The 18,529-nt window shown below is 42.5% G+C and overlaps 1 non-coding gene across 1 annotated transcript; it reads left to right on the top strand.

The window, feature by feature from the left end:
• Nucleotides 1-16,374: 16,374 nt before the first annotated feature.
• On the top strand, nucleotides 16,375-16,516 carry LOC116897532. Its single transcript, XR_004387547.1, has one exon. It is a non-coding gene; the product is annotated as a small nucleolar RNA SNORA48 (small nucleolar RNA).
• Nucleotides 16,517-18,529: the final 2,013 nt, after the last annotated feature.

Here is an 18,529-nt window from a genome sequence, read left to right as displayed (position 1 = left end):
CTGTCGACTATGCTAAATCACAAGAAGTTGCTCAGCTCCTGAGTCAGGTTTTTCTCAAGTGGCTCCCTCATTAGCATGAAAAATTCCCCCTCGTTATTCCCTAGAGGCAAGTGTTGTATACCAGGAAGACCTTGGGCAAACATGAGGATATGAGACTTACCCCCAAGATAATAGGCCCTTGAGCGTCTTACACAACCAAGAGCAAAACAAAGATCTCCAAGGAGACCAGCGACAGCCACTAAAATAAGAGGTACTGCTAACATGTCACTAGTGTTTAAATTCAGCCTCAGTGGAAACTCTGTTACACGTGCAAAGACCTAAGAGTCCGGGGAGATGACTCAATGAGTGAAGTGCTTGCCACGTAATTATAAGGATCTGAGTTCAAATCCCCAGTGTCCACATAAAAAGCTGGGCACTAAGGTGATGGCCTGTAAAGCCCAGTGCTTAGGAGTGGGGGCACAAAGACAAGCAGATGCCCTGAGCACGCTGGTCAGCCAGCATTGCTGACTGATGAGCTCTGAGTATCTGATGCCATCCTCAGATCTCTATGCTCACATGCACTGTGCACACACGAATACACACATACACTGCATGCATACTAACACTCAACACCCTGCTTACATACTAACACACAATACAATGCATAACAAACAAAAAAAATCAAAAGGAGATGGGAAAGTGTGTAGGTAATTGTCTAAAGCGTCTAAAATTTCTCTTGATGTGTGGGTAGACCAGCCAGGTGTTAAAGATTGCAGACAGAAGGAACACTATATACGTCCAAAGGTAGTATGTAGGCTGCTAAAACTGCTCATGAGCTCCGTTATGATTAGAATACAAATGCCATCTCTCTCACGCTAACCAAATGACTTTCTGTCCCACACGTTGCTTCAGGCTTCCCATTTACCAACACACTTGAACATCAGATAGACATATTAAATAATTTATAGTGCATAAAACTCAGAGAAATACTTATTGACTCCTAAATTAGGGTAATATATTTTAGCTGAAGCAGTCTTTTATCAATAAATCTTAATTGAATTTTCAAGTAAGAGCCTACAGGGAAAATGTGCTCTAGTTTATTTATTTATTTATTTATTTATTTATTTATTTATTTATTTATTTATTTATTGGTTTCCAAAGTGTTGTGAATATTCCCTGATTAAAAGTAAATGAATAACTTTGCAACAAAGGTAAGTCAATGCTCTTAATTTACTCAAAATGAAAATCACTCACACATTCCAGGCATGAGGTTTTCACCTACTGTGTAAAAGTAATTAGCTTTTCTTGTAAACCTCACTCAGCGCTGTGGAATATTACTGAATAATACTGCTTTAGATACCTCGTCAAATTTCAGTATTTTCAATGCAATATCCGTTGAACTCTTAGCTCTGTGAGAAGCACAACGGATGACCGTAAGTGTGTATCAGTTACTTTACTGTTGCTAGGATGAAATACCATGACCAAAAGCAACTTATAAAACAAAGAGTTTATTGTGCCTTCTTGTTCAGGAGGGACAGTCCATAATGGCCAGGAAGGCGTGGTATGGCTGCGGTGACATACTTCCTTCAGGGAGGCTCTAAGTCCAAACGTTCATAACCTCGCCAAACATTACCACCAGCAGCACTCGTTTAAATACATGAGCCTGTGGGGCAATTTCTCATCCGAACCACCACACTACGCTACTTTCTTGAAGAAATAAATAATATGAGGTAACTACACTAATGAAATGATAGGCCATGATAATAGTCTCACAATTTAAAAATATAGGTGGGGCTCTAGAGATGGCTCAGTGGTTAAGAGCATTGACTGCTCTTCCAGATGTCCTGAGTTCAATTCCCAGCATCCACACGGTGGCTCACAACCATCTGTAACAGGATCCAATGCTCTCTGGTGTGTCTGGGGACAGCTACAGTGTACTCATATACATAAAATAAATAATTGTTTTAAAAATATAGGTGTTTTAGCACTTTGACATGAAGAAAGCGATGGTTAAAGTATTTGGAACTGTAGGTTTAACTGCCTCTGAAATGTTCTAAGTGATTATTTTTTCCTTTTCTTAAGACTGGGCTTCCTTCAGTATGATCTGTCTTCCGTGGGTCCCTTCAGCAGAAGAGTCAGTACTTAGATGCTGACAGCGTGATCCAATGCAGCCGGCGAAGTGAAGAAGCCAAACTGAGATCGACTGATATCTATCCAAGGGGAGATGCCAATAGCAGGAACATTGATGAATGAAGTCCAGCAGCAGGCTGCTGGGGACTAATTGTGTTGGGAGTCGAGAGAAATGGGATGGTGTGTGGAAGTAAATGAAGACTAGCATGGAAGACAAAACAAGTGCTGTAGCGGGATATTGGCATAGCCAGGCAGGCAGACGTTGCCATTAGGTTTTTGGTAAAGACTCATCGCTTGGGTTTAGAAGAGGTATTGGAGCAGGAAAACATTGTAGTAGAAAAAAGAAAGGCTTGTGCCCTGAGTGGAGGCTATGGGACTAAGAAAAGTATAGGCAGCCCGCTAGTGAGGATTGTCCTGTGGCATCTATCAGGTATGTATTTTTGGCTTCCCCTGGCTAAATGAGAAGAAAACTTAAGGAAGCGATAGTTATTTCTTGAGCTCTGTTCATTTACTGTGAGTGCTATAAGGATTATTTTAGTTTCCTGGTTTGTTTGGTAAATATGGTAGACTTTATCTGACTTTCTACCCATATAATTTTCAAGTAGAAGAATGACTTTCTGTAGACAATGGGTTGTCTCCTAGGCCGGTCACAGCAGATTACAGGGCAGAGTTGTCTTTAAAGAGTCTGGCCATTGTCTGCATGCTCTTTCTATTTCATGCCATAGAATCACCTTGTGGGAGAGCAGGAAGCCTTGCCAGACCTTCATTTACCTACTTCTAACCCCTGTGGTTGGTGCACTGGAGTGATTTGAGCACAATGAGTTCTCATAGTTTCCAAGAAAATCCCCAAGCTTGAAAGAGACACATGCTATTTGCAATAGGATGCTGCCAGCAAGCTGGCCCTGTCTTACATTTTTGGTCTCAGTGGTATTGGTTATATCTACAAGTTCCAAATAGAAACTCATTCTCACGTTTTGAGTTGATGTGCACTTGCAGGAGGGCACTATTTAATCCAGAGGTAAGATATACCTGCCCCAGACTAATTCTGGGCAGGCTGTCCTCCAAGAAGTAGGAGTGAGGGTTTGCAGAGCTTCCCAGCGGGCCGTATTAGTTGGTTGTCACAGTGCTGTAGTGGGATATTGGCATAGCCAGGCAGGCAAGAGCTGATAGGAACAACTGAAGGGAAGAGGCTAATTTTGGCTCACAGCTTAAGGGATGCAGTTCACAGTGGTGGGGAAGTTGTAGAAGTGGAAGTGGAAGGCTGGCTGAATTGAGTCTTCGGTCAGGAAACAGAGATTAATGCTCCACCTAAACTGCCTGTATTGGCAACTCGACACAAGCTAGAGTCATCAGAGAGCAGGGAGCCTCAGCTATAAGACATTTATTAGTGATCAATGGGAGAGGGCCCAGCCCATTGTAGGTGGTGTAATCCCTGGGCTGGTGTCCTGGATTCTATAAGAAAGCAGGCTGAGTAAGCAAGCCACGGGGGAGCAATCCAGTAAGCAGCACCCCTCCATGGTCTCTGCATCAGCTCCTGCCTCCAGGTTCCTGCCCTGTTTGCGTTCCTGTCCTGATTTCATTCAATGATGAACTATGATGTGGAAGTGTAAGCCAATTAAACCCTTTCCTCCTCAGCGTGCTTTTGGTCAAGATATTTTGTTGCAGCAAAAGAAACTGTAAGACAAGTTACAGAGGGGTATTTCTGGGATAGACCTGACCATGGTTTGGGGGAGAAACTTTGAAATTTCGGGCTAGAAAAGCCATGGAGTGTTGAGTGCTCAGTGGGATATTTTGTGGGAACTTGGAAGACAAGAATGTTGAGAGCAGTGCAGAGGATTGGCTTGTGGAATTTCAGAGGGAATCTGTGGTTCTGGTTAGGTGGGGCTTAAGAGTCAGCTGTAATTAACAGAAGAAACTGTCACCATTGAAGTGGAACCTTTGCATTGATGGAACATTTGAGGTTGGTTAGATGGAGCTAAGAAATTAGTGGTGACTAGAAAGAGACCAGCATTGTTGAGGTGAAATCTTCTGGGACATGTTTCTGAAGAGTCAGCACACAGAAATTGCGCTCCAGAGGCAGCCATGGTTGTACCTCCTGCCAGCAGCTGAACTTGGTAGTTTAAGAGTCACCTAGGTGGTACTGGTTTAGAAAGAATAAAGGGGACATGGAGATCAGCTGAGGCTTGGCACTGGGAGAGTCTGGGAGAGGCCATAGGTGAAGGTGCAGCCTCAGTGGCAGTTGAAGGCCCAGGATTGAAGAGGTCATGCAGAGAAGCTGAGGCTTGGCACCGTGAATGAAGAGAGCTTCTGAGAGGCTAGTGATGAAAATGCATCCCAATTGCAGCAGAAGACTCTACCATTTTGGAGATGCTAGTACCATGGGATGACCACCAAGAACAGCAGCAGTGGGGAGTAAAGCCTGCCTGAACTTATGATCTGAGTCCTTTGGCAGAGCCCAGAGGATGGTGAGTGAACCCCAGATATTAGACATTGAGTTATTTACACTGTCGGGGGTTGGTTTTGGTTCGTTCAGATTGTGACTGTGCCATGCTTCTTCCCTCTTGAAGGAAGGATGTATTTAATTTAGCTTTTATTTTATAGGAGCCCACAGCTGAGAGCCTGAAATTTTAAAGAAGTTTTAGGTTTTAGGTTGGGGTATGGGGCCACCCGCTCAGCTCCAAATTTTTAACCCGGAATTGCTCCTGTCTAAAGAAAATATGTAAACAAAGTTTGGAGCAGAGACTGAAGGAAAGGCCATCCAGAGACTGCTCCACCTGGGAGATCCATCCCATACACAGACACCAAATCTAGACACTATTGCAGATGCCAAGAAGTGCTTGCTGACAGGAGCCTGATATGGCTGTCTCCTGAGAGGCTCTTCCATATCTTGACAAATACAGATGCTTGCAGCCAACCTTTGGCCTGAGTACGAGGACCCCAATGGAGGAGTTAAAGGACTGAAGGAACCAAAGGGGTTTGCAACCCCATAAAAAGAAAATAATATCAACCAACCAGAACCCCCCAGAGCTCCTAGGGACTAAACCACCAATTAAAGAGCACACATGGAGTGACCCATGGTTCTAGCTGCATATGTAGCAGAGGATGGCATTGTCAGACATCAATAGGAGGAGAAGCCCTTGGTCCTGTGAAAGCTGGATTCAGTGTGGGTGGGTGCATAGAAGCAGGGGGAGGGGGTATGTGGTAGGGGGTTTCCGGAGGGGAAAATGGGAAAGGGAATAACATTTGAAATGTAAATAAATAAAATATCCAATAAAAAAAGAGACTTCACACGTTAAAAAGATTGAATTTTAAGGTGTTTGAATTTGTAGACTATGGGACCGTGAGATTGCCTTTTTTCTCCATTTCTCTTTGTTCCCCAGTGTGATGCAGAATCCCATGGCGTCATCTACATTCAGTGTAGTTTTTCTCTCCTTAGTTAAACCTCTCCGTAAATACCATCACAAGACTCTCCACAAACACATCTGGAGGTATGTCTAGTGGGCGATTCTAAACCCTCTCAAGTTTACAGTCAAAATTAACCATCATATTGGCCAAAGCTGAATCATCAAGAAGTAAAGCCTGGTCAACCATAAGCCTGCATCTAAGCTCCTGCTCACATCAGAGGAACAGCTCACAGTCCCTGTAAATGTAAATCAGAGTTCACAGCATTAGCGATAGAGGCGAGGCGTATTCTGTGTTACCCTAACAATACAGCAGATCACCTGAACGTGTGTGTGTGTGTGTGTGTGTGTGTGTGTGTGTGCGCGTGCGATGCTCTTCTGAGTTTTCCTGCAATAAACTTTTCTCAGGTGTAATTTGAATATTTGTAGACTAAACTTTAGTCTGCTTTGTGTGGCACTATGTTATTTTATTTAATTACAACTCTGAATCAAACCTCACTTCTTTATGTCAATTAAATTTAAAAAAAAAGGAATTAAAGGGGAAAAAAAAGGACACCTCAGTCACACTTGAGAGGCAGAAAAAAGCAACCACAAGGGGAGGAGGGAGGGAGAGAGGTGCAGGGGAGGGAAAGGGGATGGGGTGGGAGGAGAGGGGAACAAGATCTGGTATTGGGTGGGAAAAAGGACTGAAACCCTGAGGGCCAGAAGAAACAATGGAAACAGGTGACCTGGGAGGGGTGGGGGAAGGAGGTTGGGAGGACCCTCTAGACTGTACCAGAGACCTGGGAAGTGAGGGGTGAGGGTGGGGGGGTTGGTGGAATTCCCTACAGTGGGGAGAGGGAACGTATTGAATTCACCTCCCACAGAAAGACTGGGCATTAAGTGAGGGATGGGGGTTGCTATCCCACAGTCAAAGCTCTGACCCATGACTCTTCTTTTCTGAAAGAGCTGCAGGCATGGAAGTAGAGAAGAGCCTGAGGAAAAGAAGGTCCAGCGACAGGCCCAACGTGGGATCCAGCTCAAGGGGAGGCCCAAGACCTGACGCCATTACTGAGGCTATGGGGAACTCACAGAAAGGGACCAATCATGACTGCCCTTCAAAAGGCCCAACAAGCAGCTGAGAGAGTCAGATGCAGATATGTGCACCCAACCAATGGTCAGAAGCTGCTGACCCCTCTGGTTGAATTAAGGAAAAGCTGGGGTTGGGGATTTAGCTCAGTGGTAGAGCGCTTGCCTAGCAAGCGCAAGGCCCTGGGTTCGGTCCTCAGCTTTGAAAAAAAAAAGAAAAAAGAAAAAGGAAAAGCTGGAGGAAGCTGAGGAGGGAGGCAACCCTGTAGGAGGACTGACAGTCTCAACCTGGATCCCCGAGATCTCTCAGACACTGGATCACCAACCAGGTAGCATACACCAGCTGAGATGAGGCCCCCAACACATACACAGCAGAGGACTCCCGGGTCCGGGTTCAGTCAGAGAAGATGCACCTAACCCTCAAGAGACTGGAGGCCCCAGGAAGATTAGAGGTTGGGAGGGGTGGGTGGGATGGGGACATTCTTGTGGAGACATGGGGTGGGGGAAGAGGTATGGGATATGGAACTGGGGGTTGTGGACTGGGAGGGGAATAAAATCTGGAGTGTAAAAACAAACAAACAAACAAACAAATAAACAAATAAAGGCTGTTGTTTAACTTCTAGATATAGTTAGAAGCTCGTGGAGCCAGACACAGATGGAAAAATCCTTCCTCAGAGTCTTAGGGGGATGCCAATTCCCTTCTCTGTCCAGGTTATGCCTGTGCCAGGACCGTGACCTTGAAACCAGTAAGAAAGTGTACACAGTGTTGCTGCTACATCCAAGAGAAGCTGCAGTTCTGCATTTCATGACAGTAAATTTGGGCTCTGACCAGAGAACTCTGCTTGTTGCTGACAACTCTTCGTTTAGAAAGCATCCCTCTCCAAATACTTATTGAAATCATGGGCCATTGCTCTAACATTTCTTTCGCAGATCATGCATGCTCTCTGTCTACCTTAGTGATGGGCTTAGGGATGGACGTGTTACTCAAGAGCTCTTTTTTTTTCCGTTTTTTTCTTTATTAACTTGAGTATTTCTTATTTACATTTCGAATGTTATTCCCTTTCCTGGTTTCCAGGCCAACATCCCCCTAACCCCTCCCCCTCCCCTTCTATATGGGTGTTCCCCTCCCTACCCTCCCCCCATTGCCGCCCTCCCCGCAACAGTCTGGTTCACTGGGGGTTCAGTCTTAGCAGGACCCAGGGCTTCCCCTTCCACTGGTGCTCTTACTAGGATATTCATTGCTACCTATGAGGTCAGAGTCCAGGGTCAGTCCATGCATAGTCTTTAGGTAGTGGCTAAGTCCCTGGAAGCTCTGGTTGGTTGGCATTGTTGTTCATATGGGGTCTCGAGCCCCTTCAAGCTCAAGAGCTCTTTTAAAACTTGCTTTGTGTGCATCTTGATTTTAGCAGAGTATCCTGAATTGTGTGGATATGTCTCTTGGCAGCCACAATCTAGTCAGCCTTCTTTTAAAAGCAGGGCAGATATTGGAATGAGCAAAAGGGAGCAAAACTACAGAAGCAGCATTAGAGATCATGTGTCTGCAAGTCAATACACGCATTCAGTCCTCAGGAGAAGGAAAGACTAGATTTCTTTCATGACCTGTCTAGAAGTCGCTAGCTTTGCCGATTCTTTGAGTCATAGCCCCACAGGACACCTCTTGAAATTTTGACTTGGAGAATCAAAGCCCAACTTTTGTGTTGTTTTAAACCACTAAGACTGTGATCATTTGATAAAGTAACAACAAGATCAACAGCTCTTTCCAGAGAGAAGAGGAATAGAGCAAGAAGCATAAAGAGATCTGAAGGATAACAAGAATGACAACCATCATCTAGTTGAAATCCCCGGTTTAGCTGTTTCTAAATAGGATAGCCCGGCACATTACAGATGTTTGACCAACACACATGTTCAAGATCTGAATAATGTATAGTACAGCTTTGCCACCTCCAACTGAGTCTTGACAGCTGTCCTAGCTTCAAATTTTCTATGTTGTAAAATATATACATGGGCAAAATGAACTGACTAAAGTAAGAAGAGAGTTTTCAGAATAGCAAGCTATAGAATAGAATAGCTTCTTCAGACACGTAAAAGCCAATGCCTTAGAATTCTGAGCTAGCAAAAGACTGTCCTAAAGATTACAATACAGCAAGTCATAGGCATAAATATGGAGTCTGAATGATAAAAATCTCTGGGCATGTAATAATAATTTCCATGGTCTTGTGGTATGTAACTGCTTTTTGAACAAGATATCATAACTGCAATAGCACTGAAAAATAGATTAATTTAAATGTAGAGTTTAGAGTTAGGTATGGTAGCACACATCTGTAATACCAGCACTTGTGAGCTGAAATCAAGATGATTCTTAGCTACAAAGCAAATCCAAGGTCATCCTCATCTACCCAAGATGTCTTAGTTCCTACTTTTAAATTAAGAATTTATGTTCACTAAAAGACACTATTATAGGAGTCAAAGAAGAGACAAAGATCAAAACCAACCAACCAACCTACCAATCAACCAACCTACCAACCAACCAACCAACAAACCAACCAAGCAACCTACCAACCAAGCAACCTACTAACCAAGTAACCAAGCAACCAAACAAGCAACCAACCCACCTACCAACCAACCAACCAACCAACCCACCTACCAACCAACCATCAACCAACCAACCAACCAACCTACCAACCAACCAACCAACCTACCAACCTACCAACCTTCCAACCAACCAACCAACCAACCAACCAACCAACCAACCAACCAACCAACCTACCAACCAACCAACCTACCAACCAACCACCAACAAACCAACCAACCAACCAACCAACCAACCAACCTACGTACCAACCAACCAACCAACCAACCAACCAACCAACCAACCAACCAACCAACCAAATAACCATGAAGGCATGAAGGTGATAGGAGGTGTGTTTGGAGGTGCACAGGTTGTATGTGTGGGGGGCACGGAGGACAGAATTCAGAGTAGATAGGGTTAAGATATGCTATATCCATGTATAAAATTGTGAAAGAATAGATAGAATATAAATGAAAAAAAAGTCAAAGTAATGAATTTTCTGGATTACATAGTGAACTTAAATAGATATTGACAAAGTTTCAAAGTGATTGCACTGACACTTTGAACAGTGGTACAATGACTTTAATAAGCATCATACAATATGTTTATCAAAAGATAATGTCATCAGATTGGTTAAGAATCAAATGGTTGACCGAGTGTTAGCAGTGACATGGAGAAACTGGAACACTCATACACCGAGTATGCGAGTGTTCATTGGTACAATTACTTTCAAAATTGTCAGTTTCTTTTATGTAACTCAGACAGTTTATTACTAATATTGTTTATTATTATATATATGTTTCTATTTTATATATAGCAAATATACATAGTAATATATATACAAGAATATATACATAGTAATATACATGGTAATATATGTTTATATTATGTATATATGTGTATGTATATATATTCAAGAATGTCATAGCATGTCTATTATTGCAAACATCCAGAAACAACCCAAAATCTACATCAATCTAATAATGGAGAAACCAGAGGTGATATATCCATACAATGGAATATTATTCAAGAATTTGATGCTGTATGCAACAAACTCAATGAATCTCATGGACACAATGCTGTATAAAAGAAACTATGTTATAGGTTACATAAGAGCATTTATACTAGCCTGCTTTCTGCTCCTGTGCAAATACTCAAGATAAATGCTTTTAAGGAGAAAGGTTTATTTTGACTCATATTTGGCTGCGGCTTTGAGGCCTAAGACAAGGTAATAGTATGAGGTATAGAGTTTGTGGAAACAGAGACACAGGAGGTGCCAGGATTTCAAACTAAGTCCCTAATAACTCAATTTCTTTCCTATAATGTTCCACCAGCCTCTCAATAATGCCACATCTCCAATACCAAGCCTTTAGGGGGCCACATCAGATCTAATCTGTAATAGTATTTATAAGTAAAAATCATCTAGCTACATCGAAAGCCAGAGAAGTGGACTTGAGTTAGTGTTCTAGTGGATGTTTAGTGAATGAACACTGGGTCATGCTCCCCAGTCATAGAGATGCTTTGAGGTGGGTACCTGGAAATACAGAAAGTAGGAAAGAATAAGAGTGGGCCATGTGTGGGGAAATATTGGCTCTTTAAAGGTTATCGGCAGTATCATTGTATTTATATAATAGGAAATGGAGATATTTGACAACAATAGCACACAAGGAAGAGAGAATTAATTAACAGAGTTAATGGCCTCTGTTTGTTTGTTTTTAATTAGTCTTTAAAATCTGATCTCTAGTTTACCCCTTACAGCATCATGTCCATTTAGAATGGGCACATTAACATTCTCACAAAGGGCTACTAGCTGGTGTATTGGGACAGCCTTTTGAGCGGAGTTCTCAGGAAGGGGGATTTTGTACCCAAGGACATATGTGCCAATAACCCCAGACAATTTTTGTTCATCATGACTTCAGAGGAGGCACGATGCTAGTGATGTCCAGTAAGCAGGAGCCACATATGCTGCTGAGAATCCTACAGTACACGTCGATCACCCTGTCTTAATCCCAAAATGCCGATAATCTGGGAATACAGTTCATGGTAAAACACGTTCCTAGCACATACAAAGTCTGAACTTCAATTTCAAGCGCTGAAAGAGTTAATAAAAAAGTCAGCTGCAACATAGCTATGAAATCACCGTGCAGAAATCCATAACTTAAGTAACATTTTAAAATGTATAGCTAATAATCGATTGTTGAAAAGGAGAAAATAATGGGTAAAATCGCTTGGCTAATACAAAGAAGTAGAAGAATTGAAAGAAAAAAAAAGAATATAGCACAGATGGGTTAAAAACAACAGTAACAGGAAATTACATTAATAAAAATGAACTAATATTCCAACTCAAGACTAACATAGTTAGGGAGAGAGAAAGTCTCCAACATCATGCTGCAAAGGGAGATTGATTTATCTGTTTTTTTGCAGGGCTCTGGACTAAACCCGGGCCGCACACGTTACAAGCAAATGAGCTTCATCTACAAACTGTATCCCAACAGGAGTGGCATGGCTCGTCTACTGTCAAACAGATTTTAATGCAGCATGTGCTATTATAAGCAAAGAAGACATTTCATACTTTAAATCAAGTCTTCCAGCAGAATAGTGGAAGTAGACTACCAGACGATATTACTTTGCTGATGTAAATCATCCGCTGTCCCTTCCCACGTCCTTGCATTGACCTTGGATAGAGCTCAGACTGCAATTGTGAGGGAGAAGATCCTCCACGCATCACCCAGGTTGCCTGTAACAAATTGCCTCACACTCGTTGCCTCACATTTTATCTCGAAGGGCACTGAAGAATGCACAACTGTGCAAAATCGCCAACTCTTTCTGTATTCTGTGCTTACCAGTCCTACCAGTCTGGCCAATACCTTACTTTGTAAAAATGATTTTCTTTTTGACATTGTATTCTGCTTTCTCTATCCACACTCACCTGGTTTCTCTCCCATAGTCCTTCACTCATCTGTATAAGTCTGTACCGACTTCATAAATATTTGTAAAATATCAGGTCTTTTAAGGAATTTGTTTATAACTTCTGCCTTTCAGCTAGTCAGGAAGAAAATAGTAGGCCCTCATCAGATTTTAGTGAAATTAACTTATACATATTGGTAAATTCAGATATTTACAGAATTACTTGTTATAAAATTGCTTAATCTTCTCCAACTATAATTTGCCAATAAATATAGCATTCTTATAAGCTACACAAATTATATAAATTACAAGCTTGTAAATTGCTTATATAATTTTGGTTACCATTTTAAAATAACATTTCATAACTCCTTTTTTGTTTTAGTAATTGGAGTCATGTAAGCATCAGATACTATTTGTATGCCAGTACAATATCTATAAATCTGTCCATATTGTTTTTCTGCTATAGATTGCTTGATTTGTGTGTGTGTGTGTGAGTATGTCTGAGCATGCATGAATGTGTATGAGTGTATGTGTAAGTGCATTTATGTATGAGCGTATGAATGTGTGAGTATAAGTGTATGTGTGAGTGTGTGTGAATGTGTGATTATATGTGTGATTATATGTGTGTGAGTGTGTGTGTGTGTGTGTGTGTGTGAGTGTGGGTGTGAGTGTGTGTGTGTGAGTGTATGTATGTGTGTGTGTCTGTGTGTGAGTGTGTGTGAATGTGTAATTGTATGTATGTATGTGAGTGTGTATGTATGTGAGTGTGTGTGTATGTATATGTATGTGTGTATGTGAGTGTGTGTGTGTGTATGTCTGAGCATGTATGGATGTGTATGAGTGTAAGGGTAAGTGCTTTTATTCATGAGTGTATGAATGTGTGAGTCTATGTGTATGTGTGAGTGTATGTGAATGTGTGATTGTATGTGTGTATGTGTGTATGTGAGTGTGTGTGTGTGTGTGTGTGTGTGTGTGTGTGTGTGTGTAGCCTAGAAGTAACTGTCAAATGTCTTCTTCAAATACAGGGTCTCTCATCAGACCTGAAGCTGGTTGTTGTCTAGACTGGTTAACCAGCAAGCACCAAGGATTCTCATATGTGGATTCCATGCAGCACGCACCCGCATGTCTAGATATGTGACATGGGCGCTGGTGTGTTCTGCTTTCAGAATCTCATAATGTGCAGTAAGCATTTTACCAACAAAGCTATCTTCACAGCACAGCTGTTAGACTTTTTTCCATAACGTTGTCAGTTTTCTAGGCTGACTTAGCAAAATTGTAATCGGTACACGAATTCACTTGAGAGTGTACGGTTTTGTGTATTCCTGTAAGAAGTATGAACAAATGTTCTCCGAGAAGAATTTAGAGTAGAACTTTGAGAAATTAGTATAGGACACTGTCATTTAGAGAAATCTGCTCAGATAATGTTTGAATGCCTGGGTGGGTTTCAAAAGGCATTTGGCTAATTCTACAATTATTTTTTGCTAGACTTGCAACTTAAAATAGTTAAAGAAGTTTTGCATATAAATCGGTTTTTAACCTGATTTATGATGTTTCTATAATTTCTAAGTAGAGGAATTTTGTATTTGAGTTGTGGACTAGCTAAAGATGAGAAGTGTAGGTCAAACTGCCTGGATATTAATTAAGCTCTGCCTCACCTATCTTATGAATCTTGAGTCATTTCCTCAGCCTTTTTTGTTCCGTGTTCTCGTTATTTGTAAAATATAGATAATATTACACATCTCATTGGCTATTCTGAGGTAACATTTTCTAGGTTTCTATTGCATAGTAAATGCTCAGTAAAGATGAGAGGGTGTGGAAGAGAGCTCAGTGAAGCCAATAGGTCATGGGATAATTAAAAGGATTATCTCCCTTGAACTGTGTGTCTATGTACTACAACAGAACTTAATGTTAGGATGGGATGTAGCTCCTTTGGTTGAATGATTACCTTGCATGAACAAACCCCTGGGGTTCAGTCAGAAGTGCTCTGTAAATTTGGTATGGCAGTGCACACCTGTAAGCCCAGCATTTAGTAAGGGGAGGCAGGAGGATCAGAAGTTTATGGTCATCCTTAACCATTCAGGGATAGCCTTGGCTACATGAGACTCTGCCAAAGAGACAAATTAAAAGCAGAAAAAATTAAAATAAATATCCCAAACAAACAAGAAGAAAATCCCCAGGGTTTAGTGAGCGTTGTGCTACTTCATGTATATCTTGTTGCTTGTGTTTTATCTCCTTATGAGTAAACTTGAAAGCTAAGTAAAATGCCCTTAATGTATATCTAAGCCAACGGAAACTCAAAGAATTTATACCCCATGTCCTGTGTTCAGCTAGGATATTTTGACAGAATCATTTGAAACTGACATTTTAATGTCAAAGATATTTTGGTGAAACCTATAAAGGCCAATCTTTAAATTTTTATTTCTTGTTGAAAAATAGAAACAGCTTTATTATGCTCATTTCACGTTAGAGAGCACATGTTGAAAAAGTTAAAGGACACACAGAAATCAACCACAATCTGGTTGATGGATCCAAAGGTAGTGAATGTTATCGCCTTTGGTAGTGAATGTTAACCGCTTTGGTAGGCTTAAGCCCAGACCCTGCCAGTTATATACTATGTTTTTTCCTGAATTTCTTGATAATAGAACCAAAAGTTTATATAGTTCAAACTAAACCCCAAAAACAGGGAAGGTGAGATGACTTAGCAGGTGGAGGCTAAGGAATTGACCCTTGTTCAATTCCTGGGACCCACGTGGTATAGGGAGAGAGAATCAATTCCTCTAAGTGGTCTTCTGATCTTGACATGTGTGGTGGCATACATACTTGCCTACACACACATACTTGCCTACACACACATACTTGCATGCACACACACCACACACTTGCATACACACACACACACACACACACACACACACACACAGTGTTAACATATAATACCTAGACAAAGAGGCATGGGCAAAGCAACACAAGAAGGGAATCTTGTCTAGGCCTACTTGGAGATGTAGCTGAATTGAAGGGCAATCTTTTCTCCTTTTCTTTTTCTGCATGGAGGGGCAGACATGCTGGGAGTAACACAACCATTTCGTGGAACAAAGGAAGAAACATTGTATGCAGTTAATATACTGAAGCATGAATCCCTGGTGGCATCCTGGAGACATTCTGTCCATCGCATCCTCAACGGCCTAGTTTGCCAATTCTTTTTTAATGGTGAGGTAACATTTCTATAATCAATTTTAATTAAGCTTCTGTTACATGTACTATATGCAACTTTCATTGAATTACCAGCACCTGGAATTTTGTCTATTCATTCAGCACTGAGAGAAAACTATGATGCTGGTTAGTCAAAGGTAGCATTACATATTTTATTTCTAAATTTATTTATTATAATATTGTAATAAATAGTTAACTATATTTCACTCAGGTAAGTATAGTTGGCATTCCTTCTGGTCACTAATTCTTTAACGGATTTCTAATTTTGTTTAAATGGAGTCCTGTCCAGCCCCTGGGATACATCCTAATTACTATATATGTTAATTATATTTTATCTAGAAGTGACAGCATGGTACCATTCTGGTCAGTGGACCTTAGAAGTCCACTGAAGGTGTCTGGGAAAGATTTACTACCCTGAAGGCATATACGCAGGAACATTCGCCTCCTCCCTTTGCCCTTCAGCTTGAGACTTTATGAAGATACAGTGTTTGGTGCTAAAACAGCCACTTCTAAAAATAAGCAGAGATAACACTGATGTTCGTATAAACAGTAGAGAGGCTCTCTGCTACTAACCAGGTTTTCCTGTCACAAGCCATCGATGAATGCCTTGAGCTTCCTCTGACTGCTTTTCATTTGGAGACAAAAGCACATTTACTGCAAAAAACACCATGGCCTTCTATATGCCAGACACTATGCTATACACTGGGAATACAACTGCGGGCAAAATAGATACTTATGCTGTCCTAGAACTCACTTGAAAGGGAGAACTGTGTTACAGAAACACCTCATGGGCTGATGAGCTAGCTCAGGGAGTGAAAGTATTTGCTGCCCAGGACTCACAGCCCTGACCTCCAGAACTCATGGTGGAAGGAAAGAACCAACTCCCGAAGTTCTCTGACTTTCACACGGATGAGTGAGCACGTGCAAGCACACTACAGCAGCACTAGTAATAACTATATTATCAAGTCATCAAGTGGCATCACATATTAAGAAACAAAGGGGGCAGTGGAGAAAACAGGGAAGGTGCCCAGGCAGTATCAAAGTGTTGGGTAACTGGAGATGGTCCACTGAGAAAGACACTGCTGAGAAGGCTCTGAAAGTTGGTAACACACTTCCTGGCATTGGGTAGAGACACCTTGGTGGTGGTGCTGTTCTTGTATCACTAAGGGGCAAGGCAGACAACAGTCCTTTGTTCATCCTAGCTTGATGCCTACCTTGGTGGCCAAAGCTGTTTTATTTCTAGGACTAATAGAAATCAAATCAAATCCAGGCCGCCCAGAGTAGGAGGAGGAAAACAGAGACCTGAAGATCTCCAGGCTACCCACGGACCTGCCTCCAGCACATGGCACAGGCGGGCGGTAATGGAAGATGTCACCCAGGAGCCTGCCACCACGTGGTCAGCCTGTGGTGGCAGATACGACAATGTGTAAGTATGTAGTGGTCAGATGGGGGAGAGAGAGAGAGAGAAGTGGAGCAGGTTGAGCACTGGGAGGAGAGATGAAACTGGTGACTTGAGGGTGGAGAGAAGTTGCCTGTTGTGAGTGGCCGGCCCCATCCTCCGGGGCCATGGTGAGGTCCCAGCCTGAGCTGCTGCTGAGAGCCACGTTTGAGTCATTGTCAATGTCCATGGTTCCAATTCCACTAGAGACCTAGAGAACTTGGGGATGTCCCTAGTTGGGAAAGCTGCTGGGAGCCACATGAATATCCAGGGTGTATAACTGGCCCTACACCTCACTGGATGTGGCACTCTGAAGGGCTGACCCCGTCTCTCGGTGGTGGTAGCGCCCAGGAGAGTAGGCTCTGAGCCTTGGCCAGGTAGCGCAGTGGAGCTGGCCATAGTGGCAGGGGCATGGCTGAGCCAGCCCTGAGGATGAACGCATAGGAGAGCTGGCCCTGCCACTCCTCTGTGTGAGGGAGTTTGGGGGAGGCCTCCCGCCTTTCCCCTCACTACCTGGGTCTCTTAGAATTGCCGATCCCCAGTATCAGGAGAGTGGGAGATCGGGCTCTGTACCTCATCTGAGCTCCACAGCAGAGCTGACCCTGGTGGTTGGGGGAGCGGGCCAGCCATCCCTTACCTTTTGTCATAAGGTAGCCTGGGGGTAGATGAAAGAAGCCTCCTGCCCTCTCTGGTCCCTCTGCCCTCTCTGGTCCCTCTGGTCCCTCTGGTCCCTCGCTGCCTGAGAACTGGAGAAAGCTGGCCCAGCCTCTTGCTGACTGTAGCACATGGGAGAGTGGCACCTTGATTTAGCAGTACAGTGGACCTGGCTCTAGAGGTGTGGGTGTGGGTAAGCTGGCCCCAAGGGCTTGAGAGCAGGAGAGCTGACCTTGCCTCATGCTGATGATGGCACTGAGTGTCCTAGCAGGAGGAGAGCTGGAGAGCTCACCCTCGTGGTGTGGATAAGGATGAGCCGATGGGCTGCCCAGCTCAGCCACCACCCAGGCCCAGAATCAAAGCTCTGAAATGAGTGGGTCCTCATCAGTAACAGAGGCTCACTGAGCCTAGAGAGTTTGGAGAAATTACATAGCTTATGGTCAACACACGATGTATGTTTCTGTCTGCTTTCAACATGAATCCACTACCAGAAAAATTGTCATTTTTAACTTTTACGGTTGTGAATTCTAACCAATCTAATGATGAAATTTGATATATCTTGTTTTGATTTCTAATTTGTATTTCAATTCAAAACCTCTCATATTTTAACATCTTTATTTCTTAGCAAAGAAATGTACTTTATCACTTTTATATTCAATTCAGGAATTTATTTGTGTGTGTGTGTGTGTGTGTGTGTGTTTGTCTAAGTGAATGTATGAGTCCATGGGCATGCACAGACTGATACATGTGTGTGCATATGTATGTGCCCAGGAAGCACGTTTGTGAAGGTCAGAGGTCAAAGTCAGGTGACCTCGTCAGTTTTTCTCTATCTTATTTTCTCACTCACTGAATTGTCTGACTTGCATCCTCTTATCTCTGCCTCTCCAGTTCTGGGATTACATGTGTATGCCATCCAATCTGGCTTTATTGTTCAGGTTTTGGGGATTGAATTTCAACCTTCATTGCTTATGCCACAAGCATTTTGATGACTGATCCTTCTTCCCAGATGACATTTAAGGTTTTAATTCCACAATTTAACTGCCCCCCCAATCTCAGCTGTTTAAGATCTGGGAACAAAGTCAGAGACTATCAGATGCTTTTAAAATTGACTTTGCCTTCCTTACTTCCATTTCTCATTATCAAAGACCTAACTGGTAGAGGTTCAAGAGGAAA

The sequence above is a fragment of the Rattus rattus genome, chromosome 3 (genome assembly GCF_011064425.1).
Source record: "Rattus rattus isolate New Zealand chromosome 3, Rrattus_CSIRO_v1, whole genome shotgun sequence".
NCBI lineage: Eukaryota > Metazoa > Chordata > Mammalia > Rodentia > Muridae > Rattus > Rattus rattus.
Note: the sequence above shows the minus strand (reverse complement) of the source record. Positions and strands in the feature narration are given on the sequence as shown.